General features: G+C 47.5%; 1 pseudogene; it reads left to right on the top strand.

The window, feature by feature from the left end:
- The first annotated feature begins 5,488 nt into the window (after nucleotides 1-5,488).
- LOC123075677 (probable glutathione S-transferase GSTU6) lies at nucleotides 5,489-6,601 on the top strand (annotated as a pseudogene).
- Nucleotides 6,602-8,862: the final 2,261 nt, after the last annotated feature.

Here is an 8,862-nt window from a genome sequence, read left to right as displayed (position 1 = left end):
AGCTCAACAATCCAGCTGTTGGACCTGGCCAACCTTGGTGAGTGACAACTGGTATTACGACCACCAGTGACGAGGACCGCAAAGATGACAAGCGGAAACATGTGTCTGGTGTTATATTGAAATGAGGATGTGTACCTGAGGATGAGGTAGTCATGTTTATTATGTTATGGGCATGAGGGTGAGGTCTTTAGCCATGCTCAGTGGGTAAGGGCGTGTGAGGGCTGTTTTCTCCCGTTGCGACGCACGGGCATGTTTACTATAGACATTCATTTGCAAGCGTAGTTCAGTGACAGGTGTGAGTGCGGTGGCCTAGATCACCACCTTGGAATTGACCATGTTCGGACGCATTGTGATCAGGTGGATACCGTGATCATGGTCAGTGAAGACGGGAAGGAGGATAAACCACAACACAGATTGAAACACTATGTTCAAATAAATAATGTGGACCTGCGAAGGGGTTTAAATAGTTAACTTGGACCTACGAAGGGGTCTTGAGTCGTGCTTATTGTGATAGGAGTATGCGAATTTTTTCCCGTTGCAATGCACGGGCATATTTGCTAGTCCATTATAAAGGTTCACTGAAAGTACACAGCACCCAAACATAATTAAAATTACATGGGGATCCATGGACAATCGAACAACCATTGCCGCCGCCCAAACGAGCCGCCGACGCGCCCCTGTCGCCGCTCCCGTACCGAAGCCGGCTGGGCCTTGTCGATGACAGCCGGGAAGTATCCGTGTGTGTGCCCTAAGGGCAAGCATTCGGGGGCCGCAATCATCGTGATTGAATCCTTCAATCGATCTGAAGAACTTGACACCAAATCTTGTTGCCGCGTACGCACGACGAGAAACACTAACCTCGCCTCTCCGTGAAGCTGGTGGGAATCTACGCCGGAGCTCTGTCTAATACGCCCCGACGAACAAACTTGAGGAGGATCAGAGTCCGGAAGACTGACTCGAAGAAGAAGCGCTGCCATCCATCTGAGCACTGCCCTTGCGAGAAGAAAAACCCTACCTATCTAAGCCGAGGCACCGGGAATACCCTTGCCGTCACCGGCTGCCGGAGTGCCAGGAGGAGGGGAGGCGAATCCACATACTCACCGGCGGAGATCAAAAGGAAGATGGCTTATTCAAGTCGCCTTGCGAGAGGGGAAACAAAATCAGTGTCTACTGTACTTATGCGATTTGACCCTATCAAAGACGCTACTAGTACGAAATGCAATGTTCTCCCGTTGAGTTCTTAATATCTATAAGGAAAAATTAAAACATGTTAATACCCGATTTTGGCATGGCAATAAATATAAATAGGACGGCCTCGAATGAAAAATTGATCAACACGAAGAATCTCCATTTCATCAAAACGGAGAAATTTGATGTTCAGGCCATCTCCATCCGATTTCATACCGAGGGCCGAAGTAGTGCCTGGGTGCTGAAAGTTGCTGCTCGGGGTTTACACACCCAAGATCACCTCAGATGAAAAAGGGTTACTGCTCGGGGTAATGCGCGGAGGAGAAAAGAAGAAGGATATGTGCAGCATTGCCCGCGTGAGTGTATTGTTTTACTTGAAAAGAAAGAAATGAACTGCCACCGTGTGGAAGAACCCTACCCCACCGAGCCTCCGATGTGTCTCGTTCTTGCTGCCAGACGGCCAACCACGCGTGGCAGCGAGCAGTACTCCACTTCCCTGTCATGTCTTGATTGGCGGCAGGTCCTCTCCTTCGACAAGGTGACATGCTACCTGGCGTCGCAGCGGCCCTTCGTCATTCCGCCTCTGCGGCTCAGACGCAATGGGTATTCCCGTCTTAGGTTTTCCCAAATCCGAACTTCTCTTGCTAGATGCCGTTGTTCGATGCCTTGATTGAAACTTGATCTTTAGCTCTTAATGATTTCCTCTTTCCATGTTATTTCCTTCCTTTAATTTCTAATTCTAATGTGTCTAAATGTGGAAACCGGTTTAGTAATTTTTGTTTCTATATAATTTTACAGGAAGGTGAGATGAATAAAAGAAACAAGACAATGACACATTTTCAAGTTCGAATCATCGGATCCTCCTCCGGAAACGGTCCATTAACTCAAACAACTAATAATATCCCTCATATTAGAGCTCAACTCAACCCTGATGATATTGAACAGTAAGAGAATACCAATTGACTCTTTTTACAATTTGCATCTGTATTGTATTTCAAAATTTATCGTTCAAGGTTTAGCTTTTATTGAAGACCATTGGAGGGTGAGATTAATCACTCGTTTGACTTGTATCTAAAACCACAATAGTTATTTCGGTTCGGAGGGAGTAAATGTCCTAATTTTTTAGTATCACCATTGAATAAATACTTTCATTGATTATTGTGGTTGGATTCTTATTTGTCCGAGAAGATTTAACATGGCCCATCTTAACTTCTTTTTTCATGCGAGATATAAAGGAACATAAGGCTGCTCATAGTGGAAGTAACATAATTAGTAACAGGCATGCCACATAGGCAAAAAATATCATGTGACAAGTAATTAATAAGGAGAGATGCAAATGAAGTAATATAATATGTTACCATCACGTGACGGTTCCGAATATAAAATAACTCTACAAAGTAATGAACGAACCTCTCTATGTCATCGCACGTATGACAGTACCCACCAGTCTAAGTTACTTCCTTTTATGACTGAGCTGGTGATTTTATTATTAAGTAGCGGGTTTGAGTAACTCTTACCTTACCATGTTAAAATTGCTCATGCCTTGAAACTGGGTTGTTTTAGTTATTTTTTGACCTTTACTTTCTCGCTCGCGGCCTTAGCCAATCTTGGCCCGGCTACTGTTCATAAGGAATGACACTTACAGGATTAATGTAAAAGACTTGGGAGCATTTTTTTGGTTGAATGAAATTAGGAGAGGGTGTTAAACTATAATCTTGTTTCGCCAACTAATATGCATGACGCACGCTCTCCGCAAAAAGAAAAAAACTAATATGCATCACGCAGGCAGTGCTAAAATATCCAAGGACATCAGCAAGAAGCATTTGTTACAGTAGCTAGCAGTAAAACATATTTAATTCATGTCCGCTCAACTTAGCTAAGGAAGTGTACGTGTTACTAGCAGAATGGTGCATGCATGAGCTGGACATGCAAGAAATAAATTATTGTATGTGGTAGGTGCTACCATGTATACGTGGCTCAGTCTGTCCCTCTCAGGCTAGACAGTACAGTAGTATCTACTGCAGCTCACGTCATGCATGACATAGTATGGCTGCCAAATTCAAGTCACCTTGACTGGCAGGTCTTCCACCCCTTGCTGCGAAATTACTAGGCAAGTGAGCAACACTTCATACGTGAAACTTGAGTCCGTTAAAAATGGTAAAATCAAGCGATGAGAGAGACGTAACAAGAGGCAGCAAGATTAAGGAGGTGAATGTTAGACTAATGTAATCTAGCTTGGCCCACTAATATGCAGCACGGAGGCAGTGTACCTAAAATATCCAAGGACGTCCGCAAGAAGCATCTGTTAGAGCAAGGATAATAAGAGAGGCAGCTGCCGGCTCTATAGCTATGTCCATGTCACCTATAGTCTTTATAAAGCCAAGATCATATAATCGGATAGCTATATGTTGACTGTTTGGTTGGATTTGATTATTAATCCTTGCATTTTTTTTAGAAAAGGAGGATGCACCCCCGGCCTCTGCATCTGGACGATGCATACGACCACTTTATTAATTATTAAGCACAAAAGACCTTACAAAGTAGTGCATCAGTAAACCTGAAGCCATCATCTAGGCAACATCTGTCACTACTCCTATCCCCTTGATGCAGTGGTGCCGAATGTCCGAACCTAATACCAAACAAACATCGCACCAAATCCTGACATCTAATGCCGGATGCCCCATCCTAGCCACATACCGGGACTGGGTCACACGCCGGTCCGGCGCACTCACCGAGGCTGCCGCCGCCTTGTTCCACCGATCCATCTCCAGAGCAGGTACTGACGCACAGACCTTGCCAGGCCTGCCGTCGACGCCACCATGGCGCCAGACAGCTCGACCACCCTGCGCTCGTCCATCTAGCCGCATCCGTCGTCGATATGCAGCTGCACCATGCCGCCACCACTCGTCGTCAATGACGCGGTAGATACAACGCCGCACCACCTGGCAACCTCCACACCATCGCCACTGCTGGAGCTACTCGGAGCCCACCATCCACAACATCTCTCCCCCGAACAGCAGTTCCTCCCAAGGCGGCGCCTCCATGGAGGATACGACGCGCAGGACGCCGCCGCCGCCCAATCCAGACTGAATTTTGGACTTTCGTCCGGGAGGGGTTCGGGGGTGGATAGGGGGGACCTCGGCTTCGCCTCCAGGAAGGGTAACGGCGTCAAGTGACGTCGCCGATGCCGGGCCGAACACGCCGGCCAAAGTTTCCTCCGGTCCCCATCCTATGCCACCAAACTTCCGTGTACTCCGGATCCAGCAAGCCACGATCCGAAACCCGCGAAGATGAAAGAGCCATGGGGCTCAACCCACCAGAAAGGAGGATCGAGAAGAACTCCTTGTAGATCTACAGACGCCGAATCCAACGATCCAACGTGGCCAGCGACGATCATCACCACCCCGCGGCGGCCGACGGAGTCCGAAGAAAGGATCCAGGTGGATCCGATCTGGATCCGGCGGCACCCGCGACCACCGGTCAGGCCAACGCAGCCACCACCTCACGACACGCAGGTCGCCACCGCCGCGCCGCGCACGACGCCGATGGGAGACCCGCCCGCCGCGCCGCCGGACCCCACGTTCGCCCGGCGTTCCTCTGGATCTCGTTGTCCCGCGCCAGCCAAGACGGAGAGGATGGGGAGAAGCCCCGCCGCCGCCCAGCCGGCCAGGCTTCGCCCGGCGGCGCTATGGACGGCGGCGAGGAGGGGGAGAGGAGAAGGAGACTCGAGGGGCGGCGGCTAGGGTTTTCCCCCCGGGTCGCCCGCGGGGGCGACGCGAGGGGCTAGCTAAGTTTGGTCCTATTAATCCTTGCATGCTGGGATTGGGAGAAAAAGGCAAAGCGTCGGTCAACAGGTGTTTGCTGATGCAGGTGTTCACTGATACAACTACATATATGTGCAGCTGCTGCATCTTCTCTCTTAGCTGCTGCATCTGCAGTATAGCTAACAGATGGGGCCCACCCAGTTGAATTTGGGGGTTGAAAGATTGATTTAACAAATTTTACATAAAGAACACGTAAGTTCTACCGTAGGTGTAGCATTTTCTGTATTTGTCACATTGTTGAATTTTTTTAGCTGGAGGTGGAGGGTAGAAGCCTAGAAGGTGCGGTAGGTGGGGAATGGGTACGTGGCGCAGCAGCATGCGCTCCTATAATTAGTTTTTCCTGCCTCGGAGTCCAACTTTTGTCTTGTTCCCTAAAAAAAAACTTTTGTCTTGTTTCCTTCAGACGATTTCATTTTTGCCACTCGTGCTTATAAAGATCCTGCCATATAGTATACACTTAAGCAACAGATACACAGGGCAGGAGTATCAGGGAGGAAGACGAGGAAACGTTGATGGCCGGCGATGCAGAGCTGAAGCTGCTGGGGTGGTGGGCGCCCGGGGTGAGCCCCTACGTGCTGCGCGCCCAGATGGCGCTTGCCGTAAAGGGGCTGAGCTACGAGTACCTCCCGGAGGACCGCTGGTCCAAGAGCGACCTCCTCGTTGCGTCCAACCCCGTGTACAAGAAGGTGCCCGTCCTCATCCACGACGGCAGGCCCGTCTGCGAGTCGCTGCACATCGTGGAGTACCTCGACGATGCCCCCGGCCTTGCCGGCAACGGCACGTCCATCCTCCCCGCAGACCCCTACAGCCACGCCGTCGCTCGCTTCTGGGCCGCCTATGTGAACGACAAGGTTAGTAGTTCATTTCATACACAGATTACCTCTGGTTGCGCTTGGAGTTACATCTCTATCTCAACTCGCTTTGTTGCCACAGCTGTTCCCTTCGTGCACCGGGATCCTCAAGACAGCAAAGTAGGAGGAGAGAGGCGGTAAGGTGGAGGAGACCCTGTCCGGGCTCCGACACTTGGAAGCTGCCTTGGCAGAGTGCTCCAAAGGGGAGGTGGAGGCGCCGTTCTTCGGTGGTGGCTCCATCGGGTTCCTCGACATCGCGCTCGGGTGCTATCTTCCTTGGTTTGAGGCAGTAGGCCGCCTGGCCGGCTTGGGGCCGCTCATCGACCTGGCGAGGACGCCGAAACTAGCTGCGTGGGCGGAGCGGTTCAGCGTCGCCAAGCCGATCCAGCAGCAGGCCTGGGGTCGACAAGCTGGAGGAGTACATCACTACGGTGCTTTATCCAAAGTGGAACATCGCGGTCACCGGCAACTAATTAAAGATCTCGTCGTTCCACTATGGCAAAAGAAATAAAAAATGGCGTCGTTCGATTACCAGCGGATGATCTCTGCCTTGTGAGTAGCTGTTTTCACGCCAAGAGTTGAACTGTTACTACTAAGTCGGGTTTCTTTTTGCGAGGGTTAGTGGGTTGTGGTCATGAATAATGCACAGGCGTGCACTCTCTTCGATATGAGTTGTGATATGTTGTTTCGTGAATAAATTGAAGCGTCGTCGATCTTGCATCTTGCAATGTTTTTCCATTGAGCTCTTTAAGACCTCACATCTTATTCTTAGTATGTTCTACCAAGCATATTATTCCGGGGCTAAATAGCTGTGGGTAGTGATTTCTAAGGACTAGATTTTACCAGGGCTGGGATATTTTTTAGGAATCACTACTCCCTCACATCCATATTAATTTTGGCTGATTTAGTAACTTTGTACTAAATCCGTGACAATTAATATGGATCGAGAAAGCACTAAAACTAAGTTATGCGTGTAGTGCAAGTACTCCCTCCGTTTTTATTTACTCTGCATATTAGATTTCACTTAAGTCAAAACTTCATAAAGTCTGACCAAGTTTATAAAAAAAATATGAACATTTACAATAACAAATCTATTTGATGTGAAAGTATTTTCAATAATGAATCTAATGATATTGATTTGCTATTGTATATGTTAATATTTTTTGTCTATAAAGTTTATCAAAGTTTACAAAGTTTGACTTTGACCAAAGTTACTATGCAGGGTAAATAAAAACGGAGGGAGCATCATAACTAGTATCATGCATGCCAACTAAGCAATTTTGATGAGGTAACATAGAATTAAATGAAATTTTTTATTGAGTATCATATCATTATAAATTGAAGCGTCGTCAATCTTGGTTCATGCGGAAGCATGCCTTGGTCTACACAGATTCATGCGGAGTATATGTCTTATTTTTTGTGAGTGTCACTAGTATATGTCTTGCATGGCTGTAAATAAGGTCATATGGTACTATGCACTGTGGAGGTATTACTTCCCACTATGGGCAGCCTAATTTCCCTTCCAGCATACATGAAGTGATATAATTAAATCATCACCTAATTTAGCTATCTACAGAAACGAGCTTTGTCGAAAAAATCTACAAAAACAAGAAAATATGTGTGTGTCACAAAATGTTAGCAAATAACCTGTGTGGACCAAGGCATGCTTCCGCATGAACCAAGTTGGTGCAACCGAGAAACACCAATAGCATGAAGCTCATCACATCACCATGAATTATTTGCTAATATTTTGTGATATTGTTCCCATCGAGGTGGCGACTGCACTAGTAGAAAAGAGGGCTTTGGTTCAGTCCACAACCGGGACCAATGGGGGCACTGGTCCCGGTTCGTGAGGCCAGGGGCCCGCCGGGCCTCGTGAGGGCATTGGTCCCGGTTCGTCTGGCCCCTTTGGTCCCGGTTGGTGGGCGAAGCGGGACCAATGGGCCTCGCTCTTGGCCCACCACCATTGGTCCCGGTTGGTGGCTTGAACCTGGACCACAGGCCTTTTAGTCCCGGTTCATGCCACGAACCGGGACCAATGAGGTGCCTATATATACCCCTCGCCCGCGAGCAGAGCACTCCAGTGCTCTGTTTTTCTCTGGCCGGCGAGGGGAGGGCTTTGTGGTGCTCTAGCTCACCTCCTATGCACATGAGGTGTTCGATGAAATGCCCGAGCCACACTAGTTAAGCTTTCTCCTCTCGAAGCTCGACCTCAAAGCTCCATTTTCCTCGAGATTTGTCTAGGCTTAGCGGCCCGTCATGTCCCATTCCCGTCTTCACCGCCGTCGATCGCCGGCGCCGATCTCGTCGCCGGCACCACCATGGTGAGCCTCTTGTTCTTATCTTCTTTCTGAAAGAAAAAAAATTACTTTAGATAGATACTTGTCTAATTTTCTTACTATTTTATTGCTTGTTATTATATAGTGCGATGGTTTTTGTATCCGCCCCCATCGGCCCTCGTCCTGTCTATGATTCGGATGTGGTATATATTATCTTTATAACTATTGGTTCATTTATTGTTTATGAAAATTATGCCGACCAACGTGACATAGATTTTATTTATCTAGGAGGTATGTGAACCGGAAATTCCAACCGACCCTATTGTCGAGAGGTTAAATTTAGTTGAAGAAGAAAACAATTTCTTGAAGGAAAAAATAAAAAAAATTGAGGAGGAGAAGATGATATTGGAGTTGCATGTTGCGGATGTCGTCGATGATCACAAGATCAAGATGGATGCAATGCGCTTGAAGATTAGAAAGATTAGAAAATATGTCATTCATACCGAGGCTTGGTATCATTATGCCGTTGGGTCAATTGTTACCTTGGTTGCGATTATGATCGCATTTGTTTTCGCATTGAAATGTTTTACATAGTTTCAATGTATGGTTTAATTAATTAGATGCTCTGGAGAGCTATATGTTGTTAGATGAGAACTATGTATGTACTTTGGTTTTAATGTGATGATGAACTTCTATTAATTTGGTCACTTAATTATCTAT

This window comes from Triticum aestivum, chromosome 3D (genome assembly GCF_018294505.1).
Source record: "Triticum aestivum cultivar Chinese Spring chromosome 3D, IWGSC CS RefSeq v2.1, whole genome shotgun sequence".
Lineage (NCBI taxonomy): Eukaryota > Viridiplantae > Streptophyta > Magnoliopsida > Poales > Poaceae > Triticum > Triticum aestivum.
Note: the sequence above shows the minus strand (reverse complement) of the source record. Positions and strands in the feature narration are given on the sequence as shown.